The sequence below is a fragment of the Harmonia axyridis genome, chromosome 4 (assembly GCF_914767665.1).
Source record: "Harmonia axyridis chromosome 4, icHarAxyr1.1, whole genome shotgun sequence".
NCBI classification, from domain to species: Eukaryota; Metazoa; Arthropoda; class Insecta; order Coleoptera; family Coccinellidae; genus Harmonia; species Harmonia axyridis.
This window is the reverse complement of record NC_059504.1, coordinates 14,755,059-14,769,796: the sequence shown is the minus strand read 5'-3', so window position 1 is coordinate 14,769,796 and position 14,738 is coordinate 14,755,059. Positions and strand designations below refer to the sequence as shown.

The 14,738-nt window shown below is 38.7% G+C and overlaps 2 protein-coding genes across 3 annotated transcripts in view; one reads left to right on the top strand and one right to left on the bottom strand.

Moving 5' to 3' along the window:
* The window catches only part of LOC123679149, an 89,791-nt gene extending 81,562 nt beyond the window's left edge, over window positions 1-8,229 (bottom strand). For both annotated transcript variants that reach the window (XM_045616571.1, XM_045616569.1), the window contains exon 1: window positions 7,828-8,229. The gene's annotated coding sequence lies outside the window, so the exon portion shown is untranslated. The remainder of the gene's footprint in view (window positions 1-7,827) is intronic.
* Window positions 1-14,738, top strand: part of LOC123679148 (midasin) — a 159,712-nt gene that overhangs the window by 94,587 nt on the left and 50,387 nt on the right. The gene's annotated exons all lie outside the window — the stretch shown is intronic.

The following is a 14,738-nucleotide window of genomic DNA, read 5'->3' as shown; positions in this document are numbered from 1 at the left end:
AAAAAACAAATACAAAAAACTTTATAATCCTTGTATTTAAGCATTCGGGACAGCAAGCTAAAAATAGACACTGGATTAACAGAAATTGGTCTTCAAGAGATGCCATAATTCAAAAGGAAAACAAAACATTATCATCGAAGCTGTGGTTACGAGAGGAGAAATTTTAGGTTCCAGCTTTGCATATTGAGTTGAGGCTGATGAAGCAATTTTCGAATGTTTTAAATCGAAATGGAAATTGTTTTGGGTACTAAGTCAACTTGTTGAAGATTTACATTTCATAACATCAGTGAACGAGACTGCATCTAACATTTGGTGTCTATTTGCTCAAGTTGTACGAAATATTCTTGGGAATTATAAAGCAGAAAATCAGGTGGAATTAGTGGAGGTTATGCTGTCAAATTTTAAAATTCTCGGTTGTTTTGACGGGGCAACGTCAACGTTGCCACATATTAAAAAAGAACTGTTTCGACGGACAAACTTGCTGACAGCAGCTAGTAAGAGACTGACTGGCAGTAAAATCCACCTGGAGAAGAAACTTGCAGACGCAGAATTTCCTCCCTCCTCGACACGATACCACCCCAGGGAAGCTGAAAGGTTCGGCTCGCTCGTAAATAAGAAGGGTATTAAACCAGTTAGCACTTCCGGGGGATAACTACTCCGCAAAAACAACACACGACTACACCGTTTCCTAATAACCTGGCCGATGGAACGATATCGTTGCTGCAGAGAGGGGTGAAACTGCCGGGGGAAGTGCCTACGACGTATCGTTTTCCACCCCGTGTAAATCGAGACGAGATAGGAGGAGGGTGGATTCGAGGAGGCAAAACACCTGCTGAGAAGCAGCCGAGCCGATAGACGACACCTCGGTAAATTCAGGCTGCCTTTAACGATTCGAGCCTTCTTGGAATTGATACGTTGGGGGTTGTAGGTGAAGAAGGGTTGCACCTGAGGTCCTTGTTCATTATTGGAGATGGATTTTGTTCATTTCGAAGATATATTATAATGTGAACGTTCCACTTGTATTAATTTTGTAATGCCGTTGGTTGCAAGCGATATGAAACCCCAATCGTTCTCTGTCAATGTCCCGCTGAGGATATGTGGAGGTGTATAAGGCAGAGACCATTTTGTGCCTTACTGATGCTTGCAGGGGCCCAGTACTCCCCTGAGAAAAAATACCTCGTCAAATATTATCAGCTTGGACTGACTCAGAGATTTTATTGTCCTTAAACTTTGAAATATTGATAACATTGAAATATTAGGTGTACAACTTTTCTTCCGCCATTTTGCAATAAATGGCTGTAGCGGTGAGTGGTGGTCGAAATGAATAGATCGGATGTCATACAGTAGCTTAGGTATTTGAAAAAATAACGCCATCGAAATTTTTGTCGATTCGTGTCTAGTTATTCTTATTTTTATTATTGACATGTTTAATAGATTAAACATGTCAGCTCACGAGTCAAATTCTCGTCATTTGCGGGAAGTGGTTTCAACGCTTCAAGAACGGTGGTTTTGACTAAAAAGACCAACATGGCAGTGGAAGAGAGAAGATTTTCAAAGATGCAGAATTGGGGGCATTACTTGATAAAAACTCGTATCAAACGCAAAAATAATTTTTGACTCAAAAGACCAGCATGGCAGTGGAACAGAGAAGGTTTTCAAAGATGCAGAATTGGGGGCATTACTTGATTAAAACTCGTGTCAAACGCAAAAATAATTGGCTGTTTAATTGGGAGTGACGCAACAAGCAATTTCAAAACGCCTGAAAGTCATGGGAATAATTCAAAAACAAGGAAATTGGGTGTCGTACGAATTGAAGCTGTGAGACGTTGAACAATATTATTATTATTCTTATTTGCTTGTGAACAGTTGCTTGCAAGGCAAAGACGGAAGGTATTTCTGCATCGCATTGTGATCGGAGAGGAAAAATGGGTTCATTATGATAATCCCAAGCGCAAAAAATCATGGGGATATCCCGGCCAAACCTAATATTCACGGTTCCAAGGTCATGTTCAGTATTTGGAGAGTGTGAGGAGGTGTAGCATGTCTTTAATAAAATCCAGATACTTTTTGGATCTTACAGTATTGCAGGTTCTGGGAATGATCCATCCCTGGAACATTACGTAAGGGTTTTTTCTCCTTCTTTTAGACTTTTTTCCATTCCACCTAAAAAGGTCCAGGCCAGTAAAAAGCTTTCATGTTTTCTTCCTGAAAGTGTATCGAACCCTTCGATTTCCGAGGGACCAGGAACTTAAAAGGCCTTATTATTCGTGCCTAATTCATTAATTTTCCTTCGACACTCCAATATCAATCAAGTTCTCTTCGAACTTCATTAATTACTTCTGTTTACTCAGACTCTAGAGTTAATCATTTACATGTTCAGTTACGATTATTAATTCATTAGAAATTATTTTTAAAAGCAGTCTTCCGAACGCAATAATTACTAAAAACATTGATAGTAGATGAAAGAAGCAGATATATACATGAATGAAAAATATACTGAGATCTGTTGTGAGGTAACATCATACAGGATGTTAGCGAACCAAGGAAATGCCTAAGAGCTTTGGTTTTAGGCTCAGAGTGATCAACATAGATAGAGGGAGCATGTGTCATTTTCAGTAGGCTCATTTTGTCCTCGACATGAACTATCGAATTTGACATGAAGCGCGCGGAAATGAAAACATATCAATGATACGATATTTCACTCAATTCGCGAGTTTCTTCACAAAGAACGCACTTCGTATGTCCCGTAGTGAATCAATATTTCATATCAAATCAAAATATATTGAGATGAATACCTAAATATATCAGAAATTCAGAAAACAAACTTCAAACGACGTGAAACAACGGATGACACTTGGAGAGCAATAGTTGCCAAACCTTGGATTTCAGCAAATAGATACAGAAAATAATAAATATTCCGCGTACTATAAATTCAACAATTAGGAAAAATATCGGATTTCAAATATTCAAATTTGCATATTTAATCGGGAATCACTCAAATAATATATTTCATTCAATATAATATACATTCATTAGGATATAGTAAAATTGTGAATTTGAAAATATATCACAATCCGACAACGTAATCTAACCATGTTGGGGGCACTTAAAAATTGCGTATACTCCCTCTATCTATGCGTACTACACTATTATTTTAGGGATTCACGGCTTGACTTGCTATTCAAGCTACTTGACTTGATATTCAAGCTTCTTGACTTGGGCTTGACTTGAAATCAAATGAAGTTCAAGTCAAGTAGTAGTTTTTCAATGTCAAGTCAAGTATTGAGTTGATTTCAAGTGAAGTCCAAGTCAAGAAGCTTGAATATTAAGTCAAGCAACTTGAATATCAGTCAAGCCGCAAACCCTTTTTGGGATTTTTGACAAAAATTCATCCCTTTAAAACGTTCGGTAACATCCTGTATATTATAAACTCCACATGAAAATTTCAAATTCCATTCGAAACCAACTCACGCGCTAAATCCTACCAAGACCTGTTTCGAATGATATCCCCACCCATTTTTCTTTGCCCGCTCACGACTTCAAAGTCCCGTAGAACGAATCCTTCCGTTCATTATTCCCAGATCGGGGTGGTAGGGGGGCGCTTATCTCCCTCTGATCCCCGCGCGGTTGTGTTTTTCCATGTCCAATTTTTCCGTACCTGTAACTCGTTCCATCCGGTCGGCCTTTATTATTTTCGCGTTTGCGAATCCCCGTCGGCAATTTGCAACGGTCGTTCTTGCGTAAATCGCGTACGGTATGAGGATAATAGGGATGAGGGAGAAAGGACATGTAAATCCGTCCTGAAAGAGCAATCGCAATTCGTAAATATTTATTTTTTTCCGTTCGTGGATAACCCATAGGTTAGGTTGGGTAAACGCGGTGATTTTATTTTCTTTTTATGTGTAATTGTAAATTGTCGATGTTATTCAATGCATTTGTCGGTTGGTTAGTGTGGGTGTAGTTGTGCCAATTATCATTAAAAATTCTACTTTATTCGTCAACCTGGTCACCTTCAAGGGTTATGAATTTAGCTCAACATTCCTCTAACTTTTCAAAACCTCTGTTAAAATATTTATCTTTGCTTACAAAATAGGCCTCAACTCGGCAAGCACTTCTTCATTAGAGCCAAATTTCTTTTCCTGAAGCACCTTTTAACCGTTTTTGTCGATGGCGCAGAGTCTGAATAAGGACCAGTTTCATAAACGAAAGTAGGGTCTCGTTTTCCGTAACAAATCTTCTTTACAAGTGAAATATTTTTCATAAACCAATTTTGAAGTTATAAAAAGGGTTGAAGTGTCCTTCCTCATAAAGTTCCGATATAGACCCTTTATGGCAAGAAAGGTATCATTTTCTTCACGCATGTTATATGACTACAAAACATAACCTCATTCTGTTGCGTCATTTCCATCACACGTTTTTCTCTACCACACAAAGTTATTCATATAAGTACACCTATAATGACAATTTGAAACCTCGTGCCAAATTTATATTCATCTCGTAACAAGAACCATTGAAACTTCTGAAAAATATCGAAACAAAATTACCCAATATTTCCGTCACTAAAAAAACGTCGAAGATGAGATTTTGGGTGCTGACCTGAAATAACAATTCCGAGATGATTATTCGTCAGAACCATAGAAATTTCTTGACGAATATTCTAGAAGAAATACACGATAATTCCGTCGATAGCAGAATAAAAAAAAAGTTGAGGATATCACTGACGTGAGGTCAGGAGCTTTGAGCGTTCGTTCATTACCTAATGAGAAGACACGAATGCGAAATTCGAAGTCATGAGTGTTGGAATTGCCTTCTGCAATGAGTATAAGACAATATTTTCTCTATTTCAGTCAAATTTTGTGGAATATTTTCGAAATTTCGCGAAAATTGACAGATTACGGAATTTGAATCTGAATCTTCCTTTTTTGAATTTTGAAATTATTTATAATTACGCATTAAATTCGTGAATTATATCGATTTAACACCAACAGAATTAAGAGAAATTGCGAATAATGTTGCCAATCATTTCACTATATCCAAATTTTAGTATATTGACAATTGACGTGTGTTGTAATTTGATAGGATCGGAAGTTAGTGTAGAAAAATATAACTGAAAACAATGCTCTAATGAGTTCATTACGACATTGTTTTTAGTACTGTTATGAACTCATCACGATACTGAAATAGAGAAAAATATTGGTTGAAATAACTTTGTTTTATTTTATGAACCAAAAAATGGGAAATAGTCCATCCAATTCAATCTTCCAGAACACCAAACTACAATCCATCAATCAGGCCGACAGTCACACTTATCAAAGTACACATCTCCTGAAGAATTAACGAACATGAATATATCACGTCACCCGGGGTCGTGCATATTTGATTAGGCAAATCCACCTCGGCGGTTGTATAAATTTGCCTTGCGGCCCGCAAGCCGGGTTAGGTGTGCGCACGGGCTAAAAGTTCGTCAACGTTCAGCTATGCACCCCCACCGGTCACGGGACCCCGTCGGTTTTGGGGCCCCGAGCCGATAAACTTTCGCGATAAATCGAGTTGCCCAAGAAATTATCGCAACATACGATACCCTAGCTATGAGGTGCCTGCCTTCGTCACCAGGGGGAGCTATCGGCAACTGTAGTTAATGAGTACGTAACCGTTTCGATCTTGTTATCCGTTTAACTTATTAGAGAAAGTGATTTTGAACGGTGTTGGGACGTTTTGATTGAATACGTTCCGTTTGAATGTCGATAGGCTTTATGCAGTATTAAGATGTAGAATAATGAAGGGTTTTTCAATAAGAGGTTTCATTTTGGCATTAGAAAAACGAGTGTATTTTGAGAGAAATCAATGGATGTTTATTTCATTGTAAAGATGAAGTTGTGCCTTTGGTAACGTTAGAAAACTATATCAGCCAAATGGTCGCCACGGCTAAGGTTGGAACAGCATATTCTTTTCATCAAATTCTCCATTACCGATTCACACATTTGCGGCTGTATGCCTTCGATAACTTCACGACTTCCATCTTGAATCGATTGTGGCGCAATGACATAGACCTCGTCTTTCAAATAGCACCAAAGAAAAAGTCTAAAGGTGTTGAATCGAATGATCTTGGTGGCCAATTGTGATCACCTCTTCGAGAAATAACATGCCCAGGAAACTTTGCTTTTGAAATTGCGATTGTTTCGTTGTTTGTGTGGCACATAACGCTGCCGTCTTGTTGAAAATAAATGTCGTTCACATCAATATCTTTCGGCCGTGAAAATCATGAATCATGGCCTAATAATCAAGATCGTCGAGGAATCAATAAACCTCTGTTTTTGTCATCACTACGGACTACAGCAATAATATTCTCAGTTGTTCTTGAGCGGCGCACACGGTTCCGATTCTTCATATCACTAATCTGTCCCAAACGCTCGAATTTTCCACCCGTTTCAATGTATGATTCACAAAAATTTTTTTTTAGCGAATTTTAACAATTTGAATGCATTGTTCAACTGTGTATCGTTCTATTTTTAGTAATGGTGTAGTTTTCACTTGTCATATGCCAAAAAATAACAGCTTCAAAAGTGACAGGCGCCCAGATAGTGATTTATTCAAAATGAAACCTCTTTTTGAAAATTTCTGTAGTAGAAAATGAGCTTTTCATTCTTTAGTTCATATTATAGAATTGACTATTCGATAATTGTTAAAATCCGTAATTGTTACCTAAATTACTTGATGCATCCCCAATAGAGTTCGAAAAAACAATTACACGTGTTCTCTTGCAACAATAACCTCATCAAGTGGATTAACTGAGTTATCAGCTGTGTTGATGTATTTCTATATAAACAGTTGCATCAGCGATTAACCCTAATTCTATGGGGATTATTTGAACTAATTATAGTCTCCACTCAGAGAAACATCGTTAGTGAACAAGAGAACATTATCGATTGATTTTTTACCAACTGCCCCACAGCTATTACCACAAAATTATGCACAAAGGAGGACATGGATATTTTACATTTACGTTTGAAATCCCCACAAGATTCATAATCACAGAAATGTAGTGAATTTTATCTTGTTTTATTCTTCTTGAATTTTTTATGGTCCTGATGACGGTATCCACACGAAATTTCGCTTAAAATGGACATTCTATATATACTGACAGATTCCAAACCGATCGTATCAGCATTCAAGGAAATATTGGGTATTCTTTTTCGAATAGTCTTCTAGATATTCATACAGTTCCAAGAATGTAATCAACTTGAAATTGGTGTTCCATATCAACACCCAAAAATCTCAACTCTGTCGGCTTTGTAGAAACGATATTTTTTCGAATTTTTCATAGTTTTGTTCCTCCGATGAATATCTATTATTTCAAATTGTCATTCTACATCCAAATATCATTTCTATGAAATCTACAGTTTTGAAATATGTTTTAAAAAAATTCGAACGGCTACATTTTACTGAACCCCTTGTCGAATATTGCCCATTAACGAACTCAACCTCGGCATTCGATATCCGAACCTACCTTGAAAATTTCAAGTTTCTAGCTTTTTTCGTTCGGAAGTTATTATGTTTACGGCCAGACAGAATCGAATTTAAAGACGAATACGTCATCAGTGACGCAAACGTTTGAGACCAATCCTGACTCAGGATTCGTAAAATACAGATAATATATACTCTATAATCACGTCACAGATTAAAGAGAATATCTAAAAAATATAAATAACAATTTCCTCAAGGAAATCAATGTTATCAGAGCAGAATAACCAAGTTGATGAGAGATGTTTAATCTGAATTGGGCGGATCATCTCTCATTCCATAAAATTCAATATTTCTTGTTAATACCTTCCTAATTTCAAAAGTTAAAACCCTCGTAAACGTTTTCAGAACAGGGCCTGCACCAGCATATTCACCGGAGCTACCAATCTCCGCATGAACAAATACGTTAAAGCGCATGATAACAAAATTTTCACAGTCCGACTAGCATCCCCAAAAATAACCAAATACATTTCTAATCTTCACCACACTATTCCTCTCAAAAACACCAGATATAAATAGGATCACGATCTTCCCGAGGGAACTCCGCGCCCGAACAAAACACAACAGGATCAGATCGTAACCGTTCCAAACAAACCCCGGATGCACACTCTCTCTATCTCTCCGGGGGCGGCGTTCGAATACTGCACAGCTTCCGATGGGACGGACCGTGGTCCAGGACCGATCTGGGACGGGATGCTGCGACGTCGGAAGGCGCTTCGACACTGCGGGATGCTGTAACACCGCAGGCCGCCGCCGCTTTCGACCTTGTCTCCCCGTATCTGTGTCGGGAGAAAGGGGTGAAAAATGTGGGGCAGGAGGGGTGGTAATAAAGGGGGTATCCCGGCGGATTTGTAGATTAGAGTGGCGGATCGGATACACTCGATAAGATGGATAAGGATGCAAGTGTGCGTGGGTATACACAATGTCGGTGTATGGGCCCATAAGCTGTTGGCAGGACGAACCGATTTCCCATCCTAACAATACAGAAGTAGTTGGTATGAAACACGGTGTGCCGCGATTAGCTCAGAGAGATAGAGGTAGTCTCATTTGGGGGTAGATAATGTAGTTTTCATCTCAGCATGCCGTGGTTTTGTTGTCGTGACTTCTATAGAAGAAAGATCGAGAAAGCACTGTCTTTTACTGCCAGAATCTTCGAAAGCAACGATCAGTTTCCATGTCGTTTTGCACGGATTATTTTATTGTGTATCTATTGTTCAACAAGATCCCAATATCCCAAGGTGTGTTAATAAGCAAAAAGTGAACATATTCAACAGCTTGAACAAAGTCCCCACCACTGCCCTAAAGTCGTGGTTTGATATGTTGAATCGATCTTCAAAACATAGCTACAGATTTAGGCAAGAATAACAAGGTCTTTTTAATCTGGGTTTCTGACCACTCGGGATTTGGAGGGAATAAAGAGGCCAACACACTTGCCAGAAATGGAGCACAAACTCCTTTCATCGACCCGGAACCTTTCTGTGGCGTAGACAAATGTACCTACAAGAAAGAGTTTCAGGAGAAGAAGGGAACTTAAAGAGAAACACTCTGGCGGAATCTTCCTGTTTTGGATCACTCCAAAAAGTTTCTTCGAAACTTTGACTCTGCGAGGTCCAAGAAGTATCTGGGTCTTAGTAAAAATATGCTACACCTCCTCACTGGATTCCTCACAGGGCATTGTCGCTTTAGGAAACATCTCATGAGAATGGGTCTAACAGAAAATGACGAGTGTAGATTCTGTGGGGAGGAGGAAGAAACTCCTGATCACCTGGTGACGGAATGTCTCGCCATCACTAGCCAACGCAAAACCTGCTCTGGACACGAAACTTGTAGAAGTGAGGAACAAGCCTCCTTGAAGCCATTTCAGATATTGGAATTCATTAGAACTCTGGAACTGAAAGGCGAGCTGTAGATCACGTTATGGAGAGAATAGCCCTGATGGGGGGGGACACAATAGACCATTAGGTCGCAGTGAAACGGAACCTCCCTAATTAAATCTAATCTAATAAGCAAAAACTGACAATATTGGTCGACAGCTTGAACAAAGTCCCCATCACAACCCAAAAGTCGCAATTTGGTATGATATATTGATCAATTGATCTTCAAACATTAGCTACAGAAATACTGCTTTACTGACTTCATTTCAAGAACCCTCTAAAATGTAGGACTTAGCCTTGGCACATCCCTCACTACATTGTTGCAGATAATACACAGATTTTAACCGTTCAGTATAATACTGCATGGTTTTTGGGCACTTTGTATGTGATCTTTTGTTTTGAATGTAAATTGATGATAATAGAAAGGTAATATCTCGTAAGAAACACGTGTTTGCTCTTCGAACTTCAAGCCCCAAAGTGAGGCACATTATGCATACTGACCTCAAGAGACAGGGGATTGTTTGTTAACTATTGTCCAACAAATTTCTCCAAATACGATTTTTTAGACGAGTGATAGAGCTCGCTTCCATCTACCAAGGGATGTTAATAAGCAAAATTTTCGTACTAGGAAAATGTCAACCAGATTGTCGAGAGCTTCAAAAACTTCCCTCCAGATTGATAGTTTGGAATGTAATATATATCTTCAAAACATAGCTTCAGCAACTTTCTGTAAAATATATATTTTTTAATATTCCTTAGACCTCATTTCAAGAGTGTTCCAAAATGTAGGACTTAGCCGTGGCACAGCCTTTACTGTTGCAGATAACAAGATTAATGAATTAATGTCAACTCTGCTGTCTCCTCTAATTTCTCGGCGAACATAACATAAGTGAAAATTACGTTATAACGACGAAGATGACAGTATCCAGTCCAGAGGGAGTGGTAGATTCCCGTGTACATAGCGATAGCCCCCATGTTCCTGCATTGATATCAATAATGCATGTCGGTTTCAGACATTCGACGCCTCCTGTATTCTGCTTCAGGGAAACATAGTCGTCGTGATTTGAAACCGCCATAACATCTAAACTTATCGTGTTCTGGACTCGTAAACATGATCCCGCGGGATTTGTTGGGATAAGTTTGGGGCACCTGTTCTCTTGGCCGCAATAGGTTATCTGCAAATTGCGATTTTTTGCTTTTAGAACGAAGCTCTGCTTCTATCGGAATCATCCTCTTGGTTGGAGAACCGTATTTAAATTTTTCAGTTTTGAAATTTTACCGGAGATTCAGCTTTAGTATGGAGTCACACTATTTGAAAGTGAATATTAATGTTTCTAGAAAGATATTAGTAATGAAGACTTTTTTTCATTGAATACAAGCAATAGCCTTGTGGAATTTTGATCGTAACTTGTTTAAACACTTAATACATTTTCTAATTTTTCTTCGAGGAAATTTTGATGGATAACGAATAATATTGCTGTTTATATGTAGTCACAAAATCAGCATTCAACTTCTGGCAGCGACAATCAAATGATATTCTTCATATAATGATGATTATACTTCTTCAAAGGCATAGCATGCCACAAATTTACAAACAGCCACGTTTACAGATCTCTCTTAGGCTGACTTTTATTTGAGTCAACCCGATTCCAGAAACAGAAAACAGTATTGCCGATTGAATAAAAGGAATAACTCCTGTTTGCTTTACTATTATACAATAGGGTTGGGAAAACCAAAACCTACTCTTTCTGTAGTAGGAGGACACCTTCTTATAGGCTCGCGGCATTTTTGTCGGCGTATCTTCAATGGAACACAAAGCCGCAGTTTAGCCAGGATTGGCATCAAAGAGGAAGAAGAATCATTCATCAAACACCGGCAACCGACAGTCATAGCAACTTGTTCTAAAAGACAGTCATTCTTTCAAACACTGAAAAATACTACTCAAAGATAAATATTAGATTAGATAAGATTCCATTGCACAGCGACTCAATGGTCTATTGTGCCCCAATCAGAGCTATTCTCGCCATAACGTTATCTATAGCTCGCCTTCCAGTTCCAGAGTTTCAATGAACCTCAGTACCTTTGATGTCTTCAAGGAAGCTACTTCCTTACTTCTAATAGTTTTCTGCCCAAAGCAAATTTTGCGTTGGCTAGCGATGGCGAGGCATTCCGTCACCAGGAGATCTGGAGTTTCTTCCTTCTCTCCACAGAATCTGCAATCGTCGTTCTCTGCTATACCCATTCTCATAAGGTGCTTTTTGAGGCGACAATGCCCTGGAAGCAATCCAGTGAGGTGGTGTAGCCTTGTCCTACTGAGATACAGATCCTCTTGGGTTTGGCAGGGTCAAAGTTTCGAAGAAACTTTTTGGAATGGTCCAACCCAGGAAGATTTCGCCAGAGTGTGTCTCTTTCGATTCTTTCCTTCTCCTGAAACTCTTTCTTGTAGGTACATTTACCTATACCACAGAAAGGTTCCGGGTCAATGAAAGGAGTTTGTGTTTCTTTTCTGGCAAGTGTGTTAGCCTCTTCATTTCCTTTAATTCCTGAGTGACCAGGACTAGAAAGACGACTAGAAAGACCTTGTTATTCTTGTCTATTTCGTTGAGTCCTCTTCGGCACTCCAATACCAGCTTAGAATGTATTAATATGAAAGCTGTGGAAAGATACAAGCATTATAAAAACAACTTCATTAGAGAAGAGACTCCAATAGTTCATAGTGCCTGCTTATAAGCAATAAATCCAACTAACGGAGAAAGTGAAAATACCCTACTAACAATCAGCTCGGGATAATCCAATATCGAAACACAATCTACGACCAAAAAAAAAACCTGAAGATGTTGTGGCAAAACTTCACATGAAAAACTCTGCCGTTATCTTTTTCTCCTTGGTGCAAACTGATAACCCGGGGCGATTGTTTTCAACGAGCCTCTCCTAAATCGTCTTGATCCTTTGCACGGCATAAATTATTAACACTCGAAGGCTTCGAGTCGCTGCTCATCTGCGGGTTCTGATTTCCGACCTCTTTGTGAACCGCCCAGGCGTGAAATGCGAGACGGGACGTCGAGAAACGCGAATTTCCTCATCAGTTCGAGAAATTGCTTATAATAACGGGCGCCGCCCGCTTTGTTGACAGGAGCGTTGCGCTCGATTCTCTTTTTTTTTTTGGGTCTGGCGAGATTCGAAGTTGATAGCTGTACGAGCGTCGGTTTGGATACGGATCAAGGGAGGCTAGCGCAGTGGGAAACGCAAAGGCTCTTGACCTAAATATAGGGAGGTCGAGTTCGTAGGTCAGGGAAGAAAAATCCTGTCTTGCTGGTATCGTTTTGAGTGTCCTATACGTTGGGGAGGTGTCCTGGCAATTCAATATTTGTTTTCTCTAATTCTGTGGTTATTCCGTTCATTCTTCCACATCTTGTAGAACAAAATCGTGCGAGAATATATCAGAAACACACAGTTTTCATGGTTATATTTTATTATTCTATGTTGGCACTCCGAACTTTCCGCTACGGCTTTATCTGCCAATTCATCAATTTGCCTTAAAGAAATCAGTTCTGCCAACCAACATTTTTCAATGCAAAAATCACTAAATTATATTTATGGTAATATTTCATTAATTTCAATGAAAATGCAATGAATTAGAGAAAATAATGTATAATACTCGTACAGAAGGCTCATTTTACCACTCGTTCATTCCAAAACTCGCCACTTCGTGGCTCGTTTTTGAATTTTGAACTCGTGGAAGAATATCAATGCCTTCTGCACTTGTATTATAAATAACTATTCTCCAATGATTCGAGCCCTTTTTTCAACTCATTTCGTCGGTGTTTTATTTCAGTTTTTTGCATGTGTTGTTACAAGGATCCTATATTATTAGGCAATGTTATTATATTTGTTCAATTCATTTCAATGTTTGTTATTTTCGATTATTGTACTCGGTGATATCGGGATTCTCGTCTTTTCATTTTGCCAATTCATTTTTTTTTGTTTTTCTCTTCTTCATTTTCATTTATTGTCTCAAGTTCTCTTGATATTCGTGGCTGTTTATTTTGAAACTACAGTAGGGAAATAAATTAAAGGATCAAAATAAAATTCGAAATTTTAAGCGGTTTTTCAAATGGCTGTATTTTCCATAACAATGGTCGTATCTCAATTTGAAAAGAAGCTTTCTGAAGCTTGAAGTTTAAAGTTTAGAGATCTCATGGTGACAAAATTTTTCAAGCAACGTGTATCGCTCAATCCTAAGGAATACGGTGTCTAAAATTTCTGCGAAATTTTTTCAGTTTTTATTTTTGGCCTACAGACTTGGAAATTTTTTTCCCAACTTAACCACTATATGGATGAGATAACTTGTTCATTCAGCTTCAATATCCTTTTTTAAAAATTTCGATACGAGCATTTCTCTCTGAAATATCGAACTTCGAATTGCAAAGGACCTTTTTGTCTTTAACCATTAATATCTCACCAATCAATGTTTGCACAGAAAATTAAGGGGATGTTTTGAAATCGTGAATGAATTCTCTACAAGAAGTAGCTATGGTATTCTCGGAAAAAAAATTTCTTCGTTTTCTACATTAATTTGAAAAGTTGATAAAAAAAGGGCTTTTGGAGGTTTTTTGGATAATCAAGCGCTGAATTGAAAATATCAAAAAAACCATCAATGTTGAGTGTGCGATTTACAGTTCAATATCACCACAAAAGTCCCAGAGAATTTCAATTCAATCCATGGAGCGGTTTTTTTGTTTTATTCGATCGAATTTTCAAAAATTTGGGTCTGGACCCCATCGGACTTTCCCGTGGCGACGGCCTTGTGGAAAGAAAATATATTATAAAGATACGCGCTACGACACGCTAGAACGCGTAATTCTGATTCGCGTTCAACGCCGTTTTGACAACCATGTTCGGATCCGAAGCGAACGCAATCAATTCGCATTTACAAAACGGCAAGTCCGGCAAGTGTTGAATTATTTCGCCGTACTCCCGGGATCGGTAAACGCCATTTGCAGCGGCCGGTAAGTGCCATTACGACCGGCTGCGTGCTTTTGCCAATAATAAAGGTCCGCATTGTACGCACGGCCTGCCCGTTCGGGCGCCGACATGATTGCGGTTCATTACCGATAAATTCATTAGGGATCCGTCCTGAATATGGAAAATCCCACATAAATTACAACTATTACGCGCGCCAATCGAAATGACCGCAAGTGCGGTGTTGCGTATTGTTGAATGGGGCGAATGCGCGGTTGGAAAATCGAGAAAATCCGGTTGAAAAGGATAATATTATAATCTCCATATGGAGATTGAACCCCGTCATTTTTCCTCATCAATACCTTACGAAGGGTTTTCTAA